This window comes from Cebus imitator, unplaced genomic scaffold (assembly GCF_001604975.1).
Source record: "Cebus imitator isolate Cc_AM_T3 unplaced genomic scaffold, Cebus_imitator-1.0 Scaffold84, whole genome shotgun sequence".
Taxonomy (NCBI): domain Eukaryota; kingdom Metazoa; phylum Chordata; class Mammalia; order Primates; family Cebidae; genus Cebus; species Cebus imitator.
The window spans coordinates 4985633-5007587 of NW_016107399.1; the positions used below are offsets into that span (position 1 = coordinate 4985633).

General features: G+C 39.2%; 1 long non-coding RNA gene across 1 annotated transcript; it reads left to right on the plus strand.

Annotated features, from left to right (window-relative positions):
• The first annotated feature begins 458 nt into the window (after positions 1-458).
• LOC108308331 lies at positions 459-2898 on the plus strand. The gene is made up of 2 exons (XR_001826882.2): positions 459-740; positions 2555-2898. It is a non-coding gene; the product is annotated as an uncharacterized LOC108308331 (long non-coding RNA).
• Positions 2899-21955: the final 19057 nt, after the last annotated feature.

Here is a 21955-nt window from a genome sequence, read left to right on the forward strand (position 1 = left end):
AAGAGATCTTTGTAGCGTGGCTTTGGAGTGGGGCTAGAGGTACCACTAAGTCAGTGAAATTGTCTTGACATCCCTTTCTGCCTTTTCTGTGCTCTCCTTTTCTTCTTATCCTCCTTCATCAGTTTCTTCCCAAAAGCATCTCAATCTAGTAGCTACAGTGATCATCTAAATTCTCCTGGGACTGAAGAATGTTTTCTGATTATGTATGCTAAAGTATCAGTGACTCTGGTATGATCCTTCCTAAGGATATTCACATTGATACGGAAAGAAAAGAATCAAGGGGAGAAAGCAATACTTTACTGAACCGAGTGTATTTCTAATAGTTGTATTTTTAACATCATGGTGCCTGTTGGGAAAGATACTTTTATATGTGTGAGGAGAGAGCTGTTAACTGTCCTTCAAATCACACTAAATCCTCTTAACTCCCCTTCTTCCCCTCCCTTTCTGTGTCCACCTTCCCTAGCTGCTAAAGGCACTTACTCAAGAGTGAGTCCACAGGGAGACTGTGCTGCAAGATCCAGCTCTCCGCACCCCAAGCATGCAGCTTCCAACTCCACAAATGCTGGAATAGCAAATGCTAGCCAAGACCGCTCAGCCAGCTGGTGTGAGGTCAGGGCTCTGCTTTGCTTTGTCCACCCACACCTTCTCTCTGCAGAGAGACAGAAAGAGTCTGGGAGAACTAATGACAGGATGAATCAGAGGTCATCACTGGGCAGATAAAGCTCAAGAGAGAAACTAGGGTAAGGGGCTGGGAGCAGAGGGCTGCAGAGTGAGAGCATGCTAGAGAAAAGGTGAGGAGAGTCAGAGCTGGTCTTGGGCCAGACCCTGCAGTGAAATTTATTTGGGGTACCCTTCTCATTAAGCTTTACTGTTCACCCAAACTGGCAATTCCTTCTTAGTGTCACCACTTAGCTGCCCCGCCCTGGGCCACACCTTTCTTATCCTCTGCCTTCCAAAAATTCCTGCTCTTGATAGCTTTCTACTCTCTCTTTTTACTTTCTCTTTCTCAGGTCCTGCCATCCTTTTTTCTGTGAAAAAGTAATCCGTAGAAAAGCTTTCATGAGTAATAACAAATTAATTCATTGACTTTCTAAAAGGAGATAAAGGTAGAATTTCAAAGGAAGATCCCTTAACTCTCCACCAGTGCGTGCCTAACATAAGCCCTGACCCTAAGCCAATTTTGCTTTGAGTATCCCTCTGTCTTCCTCTTCAGGATCATTTTAGGGATTAAAACAATTTAATGCTAGAGGAACTATAAATTGCTTTTGTGTATGTTTATATGGCATTTGCAAATGCCTACAGACACTGAATTTTAAATTTACAAATAACATTTGGCCTAAATATATTATTAGTAACCTTAAGCTGATATATATATATATATATATATATATATATATATATATATATTTACATATATATCAGCTTAAATATATGTTTTTATAGCTATATATATTTTAAACATATATTTAAGCTGATATATATGTAAATATATATAAGTATACATATTTAAGCTGATATATTAGTAACCTTAAGCTGATACATATATATATATATATATAACATATATCTAAGCTGATATAAATGTAAATATATATAAGTATACACATTTAAGCTGATATATATGTGGTGTATATAATATATAATATATTAATTCACATTTTGGGGGGTTCTGGATCCTGATCCAGGGTCTCTTAAGTATGCAGGTATGTAGGTTAGTTTGGAACAGGAGTAGGGAAATATGCAAGAAGAAAGACTCAGTGGATTGGCTGTGTTTTACTAAAAAGGTCTCCTGACCCAAGTTTGAGGGAATCAATTGTATCATTTGCTGTTACATAACAGAGATGGATTTCTGGACAAGCTCCATAATAAATATTTCTTTTCTCTTAGTTATCATTGTTCTCATGGTGGTAACTACCATAATTGTGGGGGGTTTTCCCATGAAGAAGAGAACCTAGTAATTGAGAAGACATTGACTGAAAATCTGTTTTTCTCTTCCAAAAATGAGAAGAGCTTTCATGTGGGTTAAAATTAACCATGAATCTTGTCCTATACAAAATATTCACAATCGTACCCATTGAGGGGGATGTTGTAAACTCTTTTTAGATTTGTTTGGGCCAGGAGTGGACCCAAAAGTTATTTCAAGGAGAAGAAAAAGCTAGACAATAACTTATTGAGCTTGTTTTATAGTAATTATTGTAAGAGTTATATAAATCTGCATGAATATAAACATATAAACTCTCAAAAAATTATAGAATCAGTAGGCGGCTAAGAAGGGCCTTACATAACTTCTAACCCTTTCTACTGTATTCTATCGTGAGGAATGGTTTGTGGGCCATTTTTCCTCAGCCTCTGGGCTGACCCACACCAGGCCTCCTGGTTGACAGCACAGCCAGATAACTAGTTCCACACAGAGCAGCGGGAAGCAAGGGGGATGTTAGCAAGTTAGTATGCTTAGCATAATTGGAAAATATCACTAGAATAAAAGCAACCTTTGTTGATTTTTCCACATGACCTACAATTTCTGATTGTTATTCTTCCTCTTCTCCCATTTCAGCCTACAGAACTGTCCTCTTGCTGTGACATCCAGTCAACATTGACCTTCATTCTACGCCTGCTGCCCTGATGACGGCACATTAATGAAGCACAAAGAGGAGTTATTATTGTCCATTTATTTTCCAGCCCCAAAGACAGTAATAGAACCAGCCCGCCCTTCTCTGAGGAGGAGAAAACAAAAGCTTATTAAATGTCAAAAATATTTTGAGTACTTCCTGGACACCTTCAGGAGTCGAACCACCTGCAAAGGGTCACCAGGCCTGCCTCCATTGAAAGCTTTCTATTGGGAAGGGGCTCTGTCACCCATTTGTGGAACTCCTTGAGTTCTGTTATATGGCTTCTTCATCAAAAACATGCCTTATGATTTCTCATTAGCACAGCTTCTCTTTCTAAAGCTATTTCCTTTGATGTAGCCACCCCTACTATCTACATCTCATTTCAATTTTACAGCCTCTATTCTCTGTCCTTGTTTGCATAGCAGCAAAGGAAATCTTAGTTGCTTTGTATTTATAGTCAGTGTCTAGACTGTTGGATTAATTCATGTATCAATTCTGAAATTCATTCAATAAATATGAATTAAAAGAACACTTGTGATATGCACTGTTATAAGGATACAACAATTGAATAAGACACTTTGGAAATAGGTAATGGTGATGAAGGCACAATCTTGTGAATTTAATTAATGCCACTGAATTGTATATTTTAAAGTGGGTACTATGGAGAACAAGATGAAGTTTCTTCAAAAAACTACAACTGGAATGGCCATTTTATTCAACAATCTCACTACTTGGAATTTATCCAAAGAAAAGCAAATTATTATATCAAAGGAACATCTCCACTCTCATGTTTATTGAAGCACTATTCACAATAGCCAAGATACGGAACAAGCCTAGTTGTCCAACAACAGATGAATGGATGAAGAAAATGTGGTATATACACACAGTGGAATACCATTCTTCCACAAAAAGGAATAAAATCCTGTCATTCGTGGCAGCGTGGATATAACTGGAGGACATTATGTTAAGTGAAATAAGGCAGGAATAGAAAGTTAAACTCAGCATGTTCTTTCATTCGTGAAAGCTAAAATAAGTTAATCATGGAAATGAAAACTAGAACGCAGGATACTAGCCTCTGGGAAGGGTAGGCGGAAGAGGGAGTTAGGGAGAGATGTGTTAAAAGATACAAAGTTACAGCTACATGGGAGGAATAGGTTCAAGTGTCCTATAGCACTCTAGGATGACTATAGTTAACAACAATATATTATGTACTTTCAAATAGCAAAAAGGAAGATATTGAATGCTCCCAACACAGAGAAATGACAAATGTTTGAGATGATGGGCATGCTAATTACCCTGATCTTATCACTATATTATGCACATCAAAACATCACTATATGCCACATGAATATGTTCAACTATTATTTTTTCAATTAAAAAATGAAAAAGTTTATGTTCCATACATTTTACTGCAATAAGAAAAATGCTTAAAAAAAAAAACAAAAAGCAACAAATCAGGCAGTCGTGGTCTTCACATACAGTGCCCCTAGTCTAGTAAGAAAGACAGACCCATGCAATAAAGTATTGTTGGTGAGAATATAGAAAGATGTAAAGGACACAGTGAATGCAAAGGAGAAGTTGTAAACTAAATTCACCTTTTTATTTGTCTTTGTTTTGTTTTTTTGGTTAGTGGCATTGGTTAGATACAGTCTCTAGAAGTGAGGATTCAAAGATGAGCAATTCTCAAGAAACTAGCAGCCCAGGCTCCCTCAAACACTGGGTGCTGTGATGCAGGCAGTAACATTTGAATGACAGTAGAAACCTTGGGTAGTTTAGTCTTTAGTCCTAAATCCAGTACTTCTACCTTCATTAATTTGTCCTACCTAGGACAGAGACTAGGGTGAGTCAAAAGAGGCACCTAGGCCGGACACAGTGGCATGCACCTGTAGTTCCAGCTACTCAGGAGGTTGAGGTGGGAGGATCACTTGAGCTCAGGAGTTTGAGGCCAACCTGGGCAATACAGTGAGACCCCATTTCACAAATAAATAAATAAGTAAAATTTATTTAAAGAGAGACAGAGAGAGTGATCTAGGGTGCAAGATGTAAGGAGTCATTCCCTTTCAGGGACAGGCTAACTTGCATGACCTTGAAAGTGAGCACCCCCTTAAATGTCCTTATGTTCAACATGACCCATAGTATCCTTTCTATAGCTGCTTATTTTCTTGCCTGCCTCCCTATATGAACTATAAATTGTGCCATGTGCATTTTTGCATCTACTGGGGATAGAACAAAGTTTGCACATAGAAAACTCGCAAGGAATATTAGTTTGCTTTGGAACATATTTTTTAAATAAATAAATGCATGGCCACAATCCAGCATTGGTTCCCCTAGGAACCAGGCTCTTCAGACTCTCTTATCCTTGGCTTCCATCTCTGTCTTGTCAAGCTGAAGTTTGTTCAGGATTCACATTCCCTGAAGGCTTCCAAGTAGGTAACGTGTAAGTGCCTCTGGAACTCTTCTCCTTTTTTCAGTTTTTTTTTTTCCTCCTTGTGATTGATTTTGAATAGTTGCTCTATCTTCAAGTCCACTGTCAAATCCACCATAAATCCCATGCAGATAAGTTCTCATTTTGAATATTGTATTTTTTATTTCTAGAAGCTCCATTGGTTCTTGTTTGTATCTTCTATCTATTTCCTCACTATGTTCACATTTTGCTTTACATTGTTGGGCATATAAAATATATGTATAGAAACATTTTCAATGTCTTTGTTCATTAAGTTCATTATCTGTGATTTCTGAGTATCTTTTAACTAATCGATGTTTCTCCTAGCCGTGGGTCACATTTTCTTACTTCCTATGGCTGAAAGTGGAAGTCAGTCCTCAGTATGTTTTTCATACACGTTTTCAGCCTTGTTCTATTAAATTAAACATGACTTTCTCCTGATGACAGAGCTTGACAGAACTTCCCTCTCATCTCCACCCAGTGGATCCTTTTCTCAATATCTTCCTCTCCCAGGACCAGGAGGAGGTGTTAGAAGTCACTTTATCACACTGTTGTTTCTTGGTCATTGCTCACCTGAATTTTTTTGCTTTGACACAACTGGAATATACAGTACTTCCAATACACAGTCCTTTTCTCTATGATGTATCTCTACACCTCCAGGAGTCTCTATCTTCCATTTTGGAAGTTTTTAGCATTGGGTTTAGTTTCCTTGTCCTATGTCCTATTTCCTTTTCTATTTCCTCAAACTATCTTGCCTATGACTTCAAGCAGAAAGTCAAAGCCAAGTATAAGTTCCCTCAACTCTGTTCATATCCAAATTTCATTTCTCTGTAACTTTGCTAATATTTTCTTCTCTCCTCTGTCTCCTTGGGGAACGTGACCACTCTTAGGAATAACCTTATTCTTTCCTTCTATGCACTTGAGTATATCCCCATGGATTCTCCTAAGCATTGCTCCTACAAACATGCTCCCTTCTTCTTTTTCCTTTGCTACTCACCCATGGATAATGAATCCCTCAAATAGAGGTATGCCTTGTTCTTGGTATATTAATAATAGCCATCATAAAGTGTGCCCTGATTCATGCCTTATCTTTTTTTAGGTGCTTTTCCTTTTTTCTCTCTTGTACTGGGTTTATCTTTGATTCCAGAAAGTCAACTTTGATACTTTCATTTCCAGCTGTGGTATACTAGCTTATTGGGCCAAGCTTCCCATCAAGTACTAGTAGAAAATCTGGACAAAATACATTTAAACAAAAGTCTGTTTAAAGGCTTTGAAGAACAATAAAGGACTCGATAGGCCAAGATGCTGGAAATAAAAGATCCCCGAGAGGTGGGTCCAATATCAAATGCTTCTTTTCTCTGCTGGCATCTGCCAATTCTAAAACAATAGCTGAGAGACTAAGAAGCAACTAGAGTTCAGAGCCCACCTAGAAGGAGGTGCTCTGATAAATATACTCCAGAATTTTAGATGGACTTCTGCAGGGCAGATCAGATCAGATCACTCAAAGACTGAAATCTACCTTCAAGTCACCTCAATTCAGGATTAAATTTAGGTGATCTATTTCTTGTTTACTTGCTTGGCAGAAGTAAATATGGACCCTTTCTGGGAAGTAATAGCATCATCTAAAGTCTAGCCACTTGTCACTATTCTCACTGCCACTCCCTAGTGGGTCCATATCTCCTGTCCCCTGGGTTGACGCAAGAGCCTAAAAACTGATCTCCACACTTACCATCCTGTCATCCTGACGTTCTCCTGTTCCCTTGATATAGCATCTAGTGTATTCTTTCTAAAACACACACACAAAAAGCCTTTCTCAAATACTTCCCTAAATTTAATTAGCTTTTACGAACCAACATAGAACCTAATAGAAGAGAGCCTCCATTTTTTATAAATGGTTGACAGTGGTATCCATGATCAGACTCCTGCCCATCTTTCTACCCCATCTCTTTGGTTCTCTCTTATGCAAACATAGTGAGCTTGAAAGAAAAGGCTGTCTCGAACCTCTGAATGTTCCCACTTGCTCTCCTTCTGCAGGGAACATCCTCACTTTCCCCTTTCCTTATTAACACCTACTAACTCTTCACGTATCCACCTGGAGTTGACCTTCTCATTTTTATACCAGGTTAGGGTTTCCTGCTGCGTGTCTCACAGATCTCTGTACCTCCTCACTTGTAACACTCACTTTATTGTTTTTGCTTGTTTATTCATTTTTCTTTTTAAAATCCACTGAACATCACGGTTTTCACTCTTTATTTTATTAATATCTGTCTTTCCTACCAGATACAGCTTCTGTGGTGGCAAGAGGACTAGCTACATAATTTGCAGTATCCAATATGAGACAAAAATGTGGGGCCACATGCTCTAAAATGATTAGGAATTGCAAGAAAGTGAGAACAGGTATTAAGCCAACCATATTCCACCTATTTCAAGCAGAGGTTCCTGTGTGAATGTACAATTTTTTTTTTTTTTTGAGACGGACTGTTGCTCTGTTGCCCAAGCTGGAGTGTGGTGGCACAATCTCGGCTCACTGCAACCTACACCTCCTAGATTCAAGCGATTTTTTGTGCCATGTAGCTGGGTTACAGGCTCATGCCACCACTCTCAGATAGTTTTGTTTTTTGTTTGTTTGTTTTTTGTATTTTTAGTAGAGATGGGACTTCCCCATGTTGGCCAGGCTGGTCTTGAACTCCTGACCTTGTGATCCACCCGCCTCAGCCTCCCAAAGTGCTGGGATTACAGGCATGAGCCACCACACCCAGCTGAATGCACATTTTATACCCATGAAACTGACCTGTGGTGCAAGCAGAAATGACAAGGAGGTGGTAGGTGCAGATTTTAAGAAAAGGTTGAAGTTTTTCAGAGTTGCTGAGAGCAATTCCTTCTTTCTCTTATTCACTCAATAGATCTTTATTTTGAGTTAATATGTGTCAGGCTCAGTACTAGCTGCTGGGGTCCCAGATCTATTTGACATTTCTGCCTACACCCTTTAGTGAGAAAACTGAGGCAATAAGCTCACAATCCCATACATGTGCTCATTGCTTTCTTTGTTCCTTCCCATCCTATGAAAGGGGTTTCACGCCTAACATGCCAGACCGCTTCCCTGTGATTTGGGTCCCTTGCTTTCCTATCTCCTGACCTTTCCTTCTTCTATGTTCTCAGACTATTCAATGGGTGTTTTTCTTTTGGCATTAAAAACATTTCATATCTTTCCAATCTTAAGGAATAAAAACAAAGAAAACCTTCCTTGACCACCATGTCTTTCTATAGCTACCATGCTATGACTCCACACTCCTTCACAAACAAGTGTCCCAATAATAATCTACCCTACTTTCCCCAGCAATGCCTGTCACTACATACAAGCTTTAACATACTACAATCAAGCTCCTACCCCTCCTGCTTTCATTCCATGATGCATTTTGGCAGAAGTCAGTGAGTTTTGTTAAACTCAGCATATAATTTGGGGTTCTTATCTTACTTCATTGAGGTAGAATCACTTGCTTTCTCCTGCCTGAGGTTCTGTCTTTCTTGACTTCTGAGAATGTCATTTCATTGTGCTATTCCTTCCTTCCTTTCAAGTCTGATTTTCTCTGACTGCCTCCTTTCACTTTAACTATTATTTCCACATTAGTAAGTCCCCTTCTTTTCCCCTCCTCTTTCCTTTTCTTCCCTTTTTTTCCCCCTTCCTTTTCCTTCTCTTTTCTTAGCTTCCTTTCCAATTCACAGGTGTTAATTCCAGGAGCACTCCCTCATAAACCTCCTATAAACTAATCTATGCCTCAGAGTCTATTTCCTGGGGAAACCAATCTGCAATAGTCATCCTAAATATCTCAATTTCATATGTTCCCCTCATCCAGTTAAATACAAAGCTATAGATACCAAGCTTTATAGTATCTATAAATCTATTTTTTCCTTAATTAATCTGTTTTCTTCTGTTACGCTCTCTGACACTACTTGACTTAGAGTCTTAATAATTCTCAATGGCACTATTTGCACTTGTTCTCCTTGCCTCTGGTCTGACTTTCTCCCGATTTATCACTTAAGGCTACTCTCAGCAGGATTTTTCCAGAATGTAGATGTAACCTAGCAAATAATTTACTTCATAAGGACTTTCAATGGCTCCCATGTCTGGCATTTATTTTTACATTCAGTCAGCATTTGGTAAATATTCACCATGTTCCAGGCACTGTAATAAGTTCTGGGGATGCAAAGTTAATGAAACAGAGTCTCTGTCCTCATGGAGCTTATAGCAAAGGGGATGTTATCAACTAAGACGTGTAAGGTGAAGAAGCAAGAGCACAGAGGACTCACAATATGGTGAAGAAAGGCACGAATCAAGTAATCACTTATTTAGGTAAACACCGATAACATCTGTGATAAGTTCCACAAAAAACAGGTTCATTGTGCAATAAGCACTTACAAGAAGGTTTGACATAATTGCAGGAGCCAGAGAGGAATTCCAAATGAAATGGCTTGGGAATAAAATTTAAATGCTTCTTCATATTCTGATCCCAATCTCCCTTTATAGCTTTATCTTCCAAAAATTCATCCTAGCCCACCTATGACATCCACTTACCCTTCAGAAAAGTTTTATAGAGACTTCCGCACATTCAGTCATCAGCCTTGTTTCTAATGCTCCCTGTGATGTAATTTCCTCTCTTACCTTCTTCATGAAGCCGTCTCCTACCCATTTGATAAAAATCAGGATAATGAATAAAAATCTCTAGGAGACATTTCCTAATCCCTCAATATGATTTTGATGTTTCTCTGTTGTTCCTTAGCAATATAATTTCTTAATAGTCACATCTGTAGCAATTTTAACATGACACTTAATGCTACGCATCACAACCTTCAACTTATTTTAAGTTTCTTGAGAGATGCGATCATGTTTGTTTGTCTTTACCATTGCCATGCCTAACATGGACATGGGACATGGCATATCATAGCATAAAATTTATGACAAATGAAATGAATGAATGAATGGAGTTTGCATACATATAAGACCTCACATGTCTCTTTATAAGCATAATCTGAAACTTAACACTAAATTAGTTCTACATCAAGCACAATAAATAAAAACCTTTAAATAAGCAGGTTTCAGGCACCCTTTAAGCTTTTAACTGAGAAGTGACTGTGTAGTATTAGATTCAGTTTAGTCATTTAGATGAGCTAGTCGTTTTCCAGTCTTATTGTCTTGGTCACCTTATCTGATGGTTATTTGATGATTCTCTTCATTTCCAGGTAGCCTATTAGTCATCAGTTAATCCAAGGACTTACTGCAGTAAAGTCAAGGTTTAAATACTGTATTCATGTTTCCATGTTCTATGGAGCACAGCTTAATGGGATGCCAGCTGTTACATTCCATCTACAAAATGATGTTTATTCCAAGTGAAAAGGAAAGATATAACACTTGGTTTTTAGTTAGAAAGGAATTCAAAATAAACAGAATTTTCTAAATCAAATTGTCAAACTAATGTAAATAAAATAACTCACTCTGAACGAAATTCACCCAAGAATTTTGAAGGATATCAAAGGCAAAACTGTAAAACTATGGCTATTCTCCAAAATTCATCACCAGTGGCTACTAGAGCAGAAGATCATCAACACAGCTCCCATCGATGGGGCATTTTCCAGCAAGAGGCTGAATGTTGTCTCACTTTCATACTGAGCAAGGACATGGAATCTTTGATAAATGAGGAAGACTTTGAACACTTAAACAAGCATAACCTCCTGAGAGAGTAAGTCTGTTTTCTGCCTGGGAAAATCTTGGCTAATTTACTAGAACTTTTTTTGGCCGATAAATTCAAAAACAGAAAAAGAATAACCAAAGGGGCTATTATGTTTAAACTTTATAAACAAAGTGCTTTTACAGTTTTAAATTTTAAATTCTGAATCATTGATTGATCAAATTAATTGTAAGTTATTTAATTAAATAATTTCTTGAATTATTATTTGATCATTCAAAATGAAAACAATTGGTATCGTTGGAGGAGCTTGGGGAAAGTGGACAATGGCACAATGTTTAAGGGTTGTACTCCTTTTCTCTGGTCCAATGGTAAGCAAAGATCTCCGCCTTGATGTTCCAAAAACACCTTAACTCCACATGTCCTGACATAGCTCATTATCTTCCTCTTCAAACCTGTTCTTTCTTCTTCCTACAGAATGTTGGTGAGTACTGCCACTATTTTACCCACCAACATAAAAAAAAGCCACCCCAAATCTTTATTTTGGAGAGAAATACCTTGCTAATCCGCAAGTCTAGTCATATCTCTTCCCTAATTAATCCTTTTAGTAGTTGTTAATTGTTGATAGAATAAAGCACAAATTCCTTAGTGTGGCATAAAAGGTTCTTCAACATTTGAGCTCTCTCTTTCCAGCCACAGCTGCTGCCAGGCTTCTCCAGCATTAAAATCTTGCTTTTAAAATAAACTTGGTATGTTCTTTCTTCCTTCCAAAACTTTATACACGTGGCTTCCTCTGCCCAGCATGTCCTTTATCTCATTCTCTAAGACAGTCTCGTCATCTTTCAAAATCCAGTTTAGATGTTAACTCTTCCATTAAGCCTTCTCTGCCTCAATATTAGCTTCAATAATCCTTAAGCAAAACTTTTCTTCTCTAGCTAAATACTCAAACATTGTTCTAAAATTAAAATGAGACTTAAAAGTGACAGAATTGACAAGGCCTCATGACCTTTGAATAGGTACAATCAATATCATTCTAACATATTCACCAAAAGATGGACAGCTTTCCTACAATCTCAATAAGAGATGACTCAAGATGAAAATCCTTTGTAGCAGATTCTATTAGCTTCAGGTATCAGGCAATTATGTGCTTCAAGAGAGAGCACCTCTTCAGGCAGTGAACCTGATTGGTACATCAACTGGGGTAATTCATCTTTCCAGGGATTAATTTAAGAATGGGAATGTAAGATTAACCAAAGAGACAAGAGGGGAAGTCTGCTTAGAAGGAGATAATAGTCCAGAAAATGATTTTGGTTTGCTTTTTAAAAAGGAAGCAGGAGAAGAAAGTATTCTGTTTTGTCTTTAGATTTACCATGAGCGTGTGATGCTTAGCCCTAAGGCAGCCATCGTGATACCCTGAGAAGAGTCACCACAAGAGAATATGCCAGCATTCTAAGAAAAACAGGGTGGGGATGGAGAAAAAAATACAGGGTCTGGATGACATTGTTGAGCTGCACAATTAACCTAGAACTATCCTAACTCAAGATTTCTCTTTATAAGATAATATATTTTCTTATATTTAGATCATTTCCAATTTGATTTTTGAAATGTGGTGACTGATTAGGCTCTTCGATTTCATGTTTCTTGATAAAGGTTTCTTTTTCCTGACATAATATATGCATATATGTGTGTGTGCATGGATGTGCTTAAGGCGCAAATGAAAGAGAAAGCTGTCTCTATTCATTAAGAAGTTAGCATCCTGTTGAAATCCTTAGAAAGTTAGAAGTTTAGTGAAATTTTTCAAAGTATAGAGGAAAACTGCAGATTAATTTTAAAGATAAGAAATTAAGAACAGGGAAAAGACAAGTGCTGTGCTGTAGAATGAAATATGCTCAGGACAGGTGTGTGTGTGTCTGTGTGTGTGTGCATGTGTGAGTGTGCATGTGAGAGTGTTCATATGTGCGTTCCCTCTTTCTCCACGTTTTATTTTCATTAACTGTTCAAATGACCAAAAAACCTTACGCTGAAGTTATTGTGTAGTTTTCTGTGAGGTTCATGGTTAAGGCAAAATCCAAAGGCAACAGGGACTTTCAAGCACAAAGACTTTGAAACGGTGTCCCCCATCATGCTTAAAGCCTGCTTGCTTCTCCCTTGGGACCAAAAAAGCAAGTAGAAGATGCCAGAATTGAGGAAATCCCAGAGTAGACATTTGTTGGTTATCTGCTCAGAAGTCCCCTTACCTTCTTTCTAGCTGTCTTTTATTTCCTCTTAAAGATCGTGTATTTTCAGGAAAACTGAATGTTCTCTCTGCTCCCTATTTAGAGCACATACAGCCAAGGTTAAGTTGATAACCACACTTTATCCTCCAGCTATGATGATTGTTAAGGGGTGAGTTTGTTACCAAAGCTGGTCCAATCAGACTAACTTTCAGAATGATTGTTGGGAATCCAGTGCACACCCTCCTGCTGCATGAGGTGCCATGTAGCCCTGAGATTCTGGCAGCCATCTTGGCATCAGCCTCAAGATGAAGTTGATATCAAAACTGGGTCCTTGGGCGACATTGTTGAAGTGCTAAAGGAAACTTTGCCTGAAGCCAGCCCCAGTTCTGGAATTTTTAATTTCATGATCCAGTACATATCATATATTTTTAAGCCAATTTGAAATTTTTAGGGTTTTTTTTTTTTTTTTTTGGTCATTTGCAGCCCAAAGCCACCTTTGTGATGCAATCTGTTGGCATCATCTAGTGCTTTCCCCCCATTTTACAAATAAGAAAATGAAGCCCTAGAGGGAACTTACTTGCCCAAGGTCAAACAGTATGTAGTTAGGATCTGCTACAGGAAGACAAGTTTCCTGACTCTAGTCTGTTCTTTTCTCATAAATTTTCACTCTACATGTGTACAGAGAATGATGTTATTTTCCAGCCAGGCAGAAACTAGCAGAATGCCAGGCAATCTTTTACTTACAAACTAGAAAAAAAAAAGTATGTATTTATGTGGCTATTGGGATTCCTGGGATGTGTTGCATTAAGTAATTTGGGGGTATACGGAATGAAATCATATTCGGCCATTCTGCTTTTCTAACCTCTCTTTAAGACTATATGTATTTGCACTGCAGAATCTCTCTCTTGCAGGGCTACCACAGGCATGTGGAGAATTTCTCAGAGTATTTCCACAGCAACCAACAGGCATGAAGAATTGCCAAAACATGGGGTTCAGAAGCAGGTATAGAGCTCCAAATCTGACTCTTCCCCACCAATTGCATGTTTGCTTTACTTGTATACATCTCTGTGTGTGTTTATGTATGTGTGTGCATGTGTAAGTGGTACGTATACCACAATATAGTTTGGGAAGCTTTGTAACTAATCCAACTTTACTTACCTTTTTCTTTTTTTTCATTGAGGAGAGTCTTAGCACCTCTTTCTCACATACGCTGTATTTCCTCTCTCTTTCCCTCTCTTCCTTCATCCCTCCCTAACTCACCTCCTCTCTACCTCTCATGCATCCACTCCACTATAGAAATGTTTTCAGGTTCCACCTTCTTGACCATTATTTGAAAGGAGAAAAATCCTCTGTTTCAGCTAAGTGTGTGCCATGCATAGTGGTTACTATGGAAATGCTCAAAGGAGATATCTGAAAAGAGATGTCAAACTGAAAAATAGTATTTTTTTCAACCAAGGTATATGGAAACAAAATGGGTTACTCTATGAAGCAATATATTAGAAGTCACTGGAAGTGTACAGCATAAAGTTTAGACTATGTAATATTTTATAACCACACCAGCAAAATGCCTACACATAGGCATCCTGGGTCCCAAAGTCCTTTTCATCATAAGGCATTCTCCCTAGGCTTTTTTCCCCCATCTTATTCTCAGAAAATTAATAACCTTCCCTATTTCTTCAAAGCACTGAAATATAAACTATTTTTTCATTAACTGGTATAGTCAACAATATGTGTTGAATACCTGCTATGTGCCAGGCATTGTGCTTGGCCCTGAGGCCACAAACAGGGAAAATAAATATTAAATTCCTGATAAATGCCTGCCCCCTGGAGAGAGAAGGAAGGAACGGGAATTGTGACCTTAAGAAGGTAATGTTTTGTTTTTTGAAAAAAATAGCTCTGAAGCAAATGTGAAAAATGTTAGCATTTTAAAATTTTGGTTATTGATTACATGGGTGTTTATTATATTATTCTTGGTTCTCTTTTGCATTTTTCAATTAAAAAATAAAAGGGATATTGTGACATTTATGTAAGAGGAAAACTGAAACATGTTTGAAGAATTTAGAAATATAGAGGTCTTTGGAGAGCCTAAGAAGAGCTGGATCTGGAAAATGATGGGAGGGGGCATGAACCTAGAGTGTGCTGAGGAGTGAGGAGTAGATACTGTCTTAACCTAGGAGATGTCATCCACATGGATAGCCACCCATATGGTAATGACTTACAAATGCGTATTTTCAGTCCACAGCTCTCTTTTAGACCTCTGAAGTCACACCCAGTGGTCTCATCAACATTTCCTCTTGAAGGGATTATAGAGATTTCCAGCTTAACGCCGTGTGAGTAATTCAGTCTCTATGTTCAAAGCCTTATAAGAAAGAATGACTGGTTGACCTGACATGGACCAAGTGACCACTCTTGTTCCCAGCGTGCTATGGACTAAGCAGAGATGGGTACAGAACGATGGGAATGTAGAGAGAAAGGGCCCAACCCCACCAGGAGGGGTAGATAAGAACTCCTAAAGAAATAATGTGAAAACAGAATATTTATAACAGAATTCTCAACTTCATTTTTCCCTGTTTGAGTCCAGGAAGTCAGCAGTTGGTCACTTAAGAGCACTACCTGCTCCTTGGTTTGAAGATGTTCCTGATTTTGAATACGAACATCTGATATTCCAGCTTATACTCCTCCGCAAGAACTAGACTGTCGTCCTATTTTGGCTTCCAGCTCAATCCCTCTGCTACAAGTCCTGACTCCAGAGCTCTGTGGGATAATAAAATACAAGATCATAGCTTGAAAATAGAGTGTGCATCTGGTGTGGATTGTTGTTTTGGCTTAATTAGGACTTGCTGTTTCCTGAATTCCTATAATCTCATTTGATGAATTGTGTTGGTGACTTGCTCTGCAGGCTTTGAGTATGTGGCACATTTCAGAGGAAATGATTTCCCCTTTCTTCTTTGAAAATCCATCTTCTGGTGCATTAAAAAAAGAAACCAAATGTGTTTGGATTTCTTTAGCTGTCCCAGAATTACCAATGCTGTGGTAGACATTTGCTTCTCTGAAAGTGCTTGGGTCCAGTGCATTCAGTAACACATTCTATTCAACAGGTTCTAATGTGCATCTACATGTGTAAGGCAGTGGAAGTTACAGAGATGAGTAAAGCATTCTTACTCTCCCAGGATTTTTCAAGCCAATTCAGGAGACAGATCCACTGACAAGTAACTACAATGCAAGGCAGACTAGGTAAAAGCTATAATACAGATAATCATCTCTTTCATTTACTTATCTCAGTTTAGTTTACAAAGAACTTCCATTACCTCATTTGATCCTCACAATGGCCCTGTGAGATAGATGTTATTATCTTCATTTTAGAGTTATGGAAAACCAAGGTTCAGAGAGAGTAAATATCTTGCCTATGTTCTCACAGCTAGTAATTGGTACATAGATCTTTTGAATCCCAGTTCAGTACCATGGAAGTTCATAGGAGGGAGAGAATAACTTCAGCAGAAGCAATGAGAGCAAATCTCATACAGGAGGTGGGGTCTGGGTTGGGCCTCTTCCTTCTGGAATCAAAGTGAAAAGGAAAGGAATTCCAAAGAGATAATAAATATATGAGTAAAGTACAGCTAGTACTCGACTTACTACCACGATTGGTTCCGACAGACCGGTTGTAACACGATTTGGTCGTAAGTTGAGTAGGCTATATGCACGCGGAGATGGTAGTGCTGCTGGAAGCTGGTCCGCACTATCATATGCCCAGATGGGCAACGTTTGCGCTGCCAGATGCGGAGCAGTCGTGGCCAGCGATTGTGGTCATAAAGTCGAATGGTCGTTAAGTTGCATAGGTCGTAAGTCGATCAATATCTGTAATCTTATTGATGTGGAGGTGGGAGAAGAAAATTAAGTAATTTGGGTGTCTATGACTTGCCAGTTGATACCATCAAAATCCATGGAACAAATACAAATTGAGCACTATATTATGTACTTGATTTGATTTTAGAAAACTGTTTTCATTCTCAGAGATTACTTAGCCAGGGGAAAAACATACACACAAAACAAATGAGTCCCATACAAGAGAATATCTAAGTAGTTAGCCCTATTGCAAAGTACAGATAAATGCCATAGAAGTAGGGTTTTATTTTTATTTGTTCATATTTTATCAATAGATGGATTAACTGCAGGGAAGGTAGTTCTATTATAAGTGTGGAAATATTAAATTGCTCTAAAGAGATCAATGTTTTAGGCATTGAGTTGGGGCTGAGAATGAGAAAATGTTGAACAGCTCTAAGTGAGTCAGGGCTCCCATGCTCCATGGCCAGTGAGTGTTCTCAGGGTGAGTGTGGATGAATGATGCTGCCTAGCAATGCTTATTGGGATTGAAGAGGGATTGGCAGGTTTAAGGAAGATGGGGTGAGCCTCAGCTTCAGGTGCTGAGGTGCTGAAGCCGTGCAGACTCATCCCATGCCGAAAGAAGCAACCCCACTGGAAGAAAGGGGAAGAGAGAAAGTAGAGGAAGATTGAACTTCTGGAGCCTAGGCAGGCAGAAATGCAGCAGTTGTCTATTGACTGAGTCTAATGTCTTCCTGGCAAGATGCCAACACACAGAACAACATGATTTCACTTAATTCTCACACGAAGTCTTGAAATACATCAAATAGGTATCAGAAATGCATCTACAAGTAGCAAATACTCTTAAAGGAATTAAATAACCTACTCTGAGTCACACTTAGTACCGTGACTGCTGAATTCTGGCAGAACCAACATTTAAAACTAGATCTATTTGATCTATTTGTTAATATACATCAATTGTGTGTTAACAGAGTAACCACTTTGTATTCGCTTTTATCACAATTTGTTAGTGTAATAAATACTGTGGCAGACATGCTATCCAAATTCACAAAGTTTGGAGAAATTACAAAAAGTGTTGTAATCAGATTTGGGAAACTCAGTATGTGCGTGTGTGTGTGTATATTTGTTGAGGGTGTGTGTACAGTGAGCAGGACCTCGAGGAGTATGTTTAGATAAAGAAGAGTTTTATTCTGATTTTAAAATGCAAGTTAACAGGCCAGGTGTGGTCGCTTATGCCTGTAGTCCCAGCACTTTGGTAAGCTGAGGCAGGTGGATCACCTGAGCCCAGGAGTTCAAGACCAGCCTTGACAACATGGTGCAACCTTGTCTCTACAAAAAATACACAAAGTAGCAGGGTGTGGTGGCATGCACCTATTGCCCCAGCTCCTTGGGATCAGGAGCTGAGGTGAGAGGATTGCTTGAGCCAAGGAGGTCAAGGCTGCAGTAAGCCATGATCCACCATGCCACTGAACTCCAGCCTGGGTGACAGAGAAAGACTCTGAAAAAAAAAAAAAGAAAGAATGAAATCAACAGGACATTTGTGTCCCCATGCTAATAAGCAAAAGGGGGTAAAATAATGGAGGAGGGTATGCCTAAAGGTCAAAGTTTCAAAGAAGGTCAAAGGGATGGGACCCAGAGCATAGGAGGGAAGAAGAGACCCTTCCTCCACCACAGGGGAGAGAAGCAGGAGACAAGAGGAGAGATGCAGGTGCCTTTTGTGGCACTTCCAATGTCTGCCTTTATAAAGCAAGGTTTGTTGTTGTTATATGGTCTTTTTGGCCCATTTGCCATCACACAGACTTTTTTTTTACAGCTTTATTGAGGCATACTCAACATAAAATATACTGTACATATTTAAAATGTACAATTTGATCAATTTTTACTTACACGTATACCCCTGAAACCATTGCAACCATCGAGGTCATGAACATAACCACCGGAGTTTTCTCATGTCCCTTTGCCACGCCTTCTTCCAAGACTTCCCCAGCCCCACCCCTCCCAGGCTAACAGTGATCTACTCTCTGTCACTATAGATGCACTTGCATTTTCTAGACTTTTCTATAAATGGAATCATACCACATATACTATATTTCATCTGGCTCCTTGCACTTAGCATAATTCTTCTGAGATTCCTCCATGTTGTCATGTGCATCAATCGTTCATTCTTTCCGTATTGCTAAAAAGTATTCCAATGTATGGATAAGCCACAACTTGTTTATTCACTCATCTGCTGAAAAACAGCTGGATCATTTTCAGTTTGTTAAATAAAAACTGCTATGGACATATTCATGTACAAGTTTTTGTACAGATATATGTTTTCATTTCTCTTGGCTAAGTACCTGAAAATGAAAGGACTGGAACATATGGTAGGTATATGTTTAACTTTGAGTAAAACTGCCAATTTTCTTCCAAAGTGGCTGCACCCTTTTAAGCTTCCACCAACCACATTCTAGTTCTTCCATGTCCTTGCAAACACATGATATGAACAGTTTTTTTAAATATTGTAACCATTCTGATAGATGTGCAATCTTATCTCACTGTTGTATTAACTTGTAATTCCCAACTAATGAATAATGTTGAATATATTTCATGTGCTTATTTACCATCCATATAACTTTTGTGGTAAAATTTTGCTCATCTGTTTACCATCATTTTTTTAATAAATTGAGTTTTGAGAGTTCCTTACATGCTCTTAATACAAGACTATTATCAGATATTTTACTTGCAAATATTTTTCTCTCAGACTATGGCTTGTCTTTTCATTCTCTTAGGGGTGTTTCATTTTTATCAAGTTCAAATCATCAACTTTTTATGAATTGTGCCTTTAGTGTAATATCTAAGAAATATTTGCCTAACCCAAGGGCACAATCATTTTTCTCTTTTTCTTCTTATAGGGAATTTATAGTTTTAGTTTTACGTTTAGGTATGGAATCCACTTTGAGTTAATTTTTGTATATGCCATAGGATGTGAATCTAAGTTCACTTTTTTGCATATGAACAACCAGCTATTCCAGCAGAATTTATGGGAAAAACTACCCTTTCTCTATTGAATTACCTTTTCACTATTCTCAAAAATCAATTGACGGCCAGGCACAGTGACTCACTCCTGTAATCCCAGTACTTTGGAAGGCTGAGGCAGGTGGATCACTGGAAGTCAGGAGTTCAAGACCAGCCTAACCAGCATGGTGAAACCCCGTCTTGTCTAAAAAATGTAAAAATTAGCTGGGCATGGTGGCAGTCATCTAATTGCTTGAACCCGGGAGGTGGAGGTGGCAGTGAGTCGAGATTTTGGACTGCACTCCAGCTTGGGCGACAGTGCAAGACATCATCAAAGAACAAACAAACAAAAACCACAATCAATTGACCATATATATGTGGCTTTACTTCTGGATGCTGTTTCGTTGATCTATTTGCCTATCTTTTCAGCAACACTATTTTGTCTTGATTATTACAGCTTCAAGATGAGTTTTNGAAGGAAGGAAGGAAGGAAGGAAGGAAGGAAGGAAGGAGGGAAGGAAAAGAAAGGAAGAGAGAAAGAGAAAGAAAGGAAGGAAGGAAGGAAGGAAGAAAGAAAAGAGAGAGAGAGAAAGAAAGAAAGAAAGAAAGAAAGAACGAAAGAAGTTTCACTGTGTTGCCCAGGTTAGAGTGCAGTTGCAGCCTCTGGCTCCCGGGTTCAAGCATTTCTCCTGCCTCAGCCTCCTGAGTAGCTGGGACTACAGGCACCCACCACCATGCCCAGCTAATTCTTGTATTTTTAATAGAGATGGAGTTTCACCATGTTGACCAGGCTGGTCTCAAACTCCTAACCTCAGGTGATCTGCCCACCTCCCAAAGTGCTGGAATTACAGGTGTGAGCCACTGTGCGGGGACGTTCACAATATTTCCTACCTTAAGCCATGGTAGACGAGCCAGTGGAAGTGATAATAGCCTCATAATTGAGAATGGGAATTCATGTGGGTATTATCTATATGTAACAGGAGTTCTTTCTTTTTTTCTTTTTAATAGTCAAGTCCTCCCTCTGTTGCCCAGGCTGGAGGACAATGGTGCAATCATAGCTCTGTGCAGCCTCAAGCTCCTGGCTCAAGCGATCTTCCCGACTTAGCCTCCTGAGTAGGTGGGACTACAGGCATGTGCCAGTACGGCCGGCTACTTTTAAAATTTTTTGTAGAGACAGGGTCTCACTAGGTTGCCCAGGTTGGTCTCGAACACCTGGCCTCAAGTGAGCCTCCTGCCTCCACTTCCCAAAGTGCTGGGATTACTGGCATGAGCCATTGCACCTGGCTTTAACAGGATTTCTTAACTTGTGTGTATGTGCCATGGATCTCTTTGGCAGTCTAGTGAAGCCTCTGCCTAGCAGGTACCAAAATCCCAGACTCCCAGAGGAAAACAGGCACTCAGCATAAACCACACTATACAAACAGTTTCATCATGCAGAGCAGAGCCGCCCTTTCCAGGGAATGCTGGGAATCTTCCCCAGATCCACGTTTCCAGGTGGTACCAGGCAGGGGCCAACCTTGAATCCAGGCCTCTTTCAGAACTGTGATATTTTCTGCACAGTCTATCCTTTTGTGCTTGGCCAAGACATCTTTCCAGCAAAATTACTGGTAGCAGGATGCCATGCAGCAGGTGGGACCATGGCATTCTTACATATGCCCTTCCTCGATCCTGGACTTAGCCAGTTAAAACGAATCCCATTAATCAAAAGGGTTTATCTTAGAAAGGATGGTGGCATTTTTCCATCAGTGTTTCTGTTTTTTTGTTTGGTTTGCTTTTTTTGAGACAAAGTGTCACTCTGTTGCTTAGGCTAGAGTGCAGTGGCGCGATCTTGGCTCACTGCAACCTCCGCCTCCATGATTCAAGCAATTATTCTGCCTCAGCCTCCTGCCTCTTGCTCTATGGCCCAGGCTGGAGTGCAGTGGCACGATCTCGGCTCACTGCAACCTCCACCTCCCGGGTTCAAGTGATTTTTCTGCCTCAGCCTCATGAGTAGCTGGGATTATAGGTATGCTCCACTATGCCCAGCTAATTTTTTTTTTGTTTGTATGTTTAGTATAAACAGGGTTTTGCCATGTTGGACAGGCTGGTCTCAAACTCCTGATCTCAAGTGATCTGCCTGCCTCGTCCTCCCAAAGTGCTGGCATGAGCCACCACACCCAGCCAAGAGGG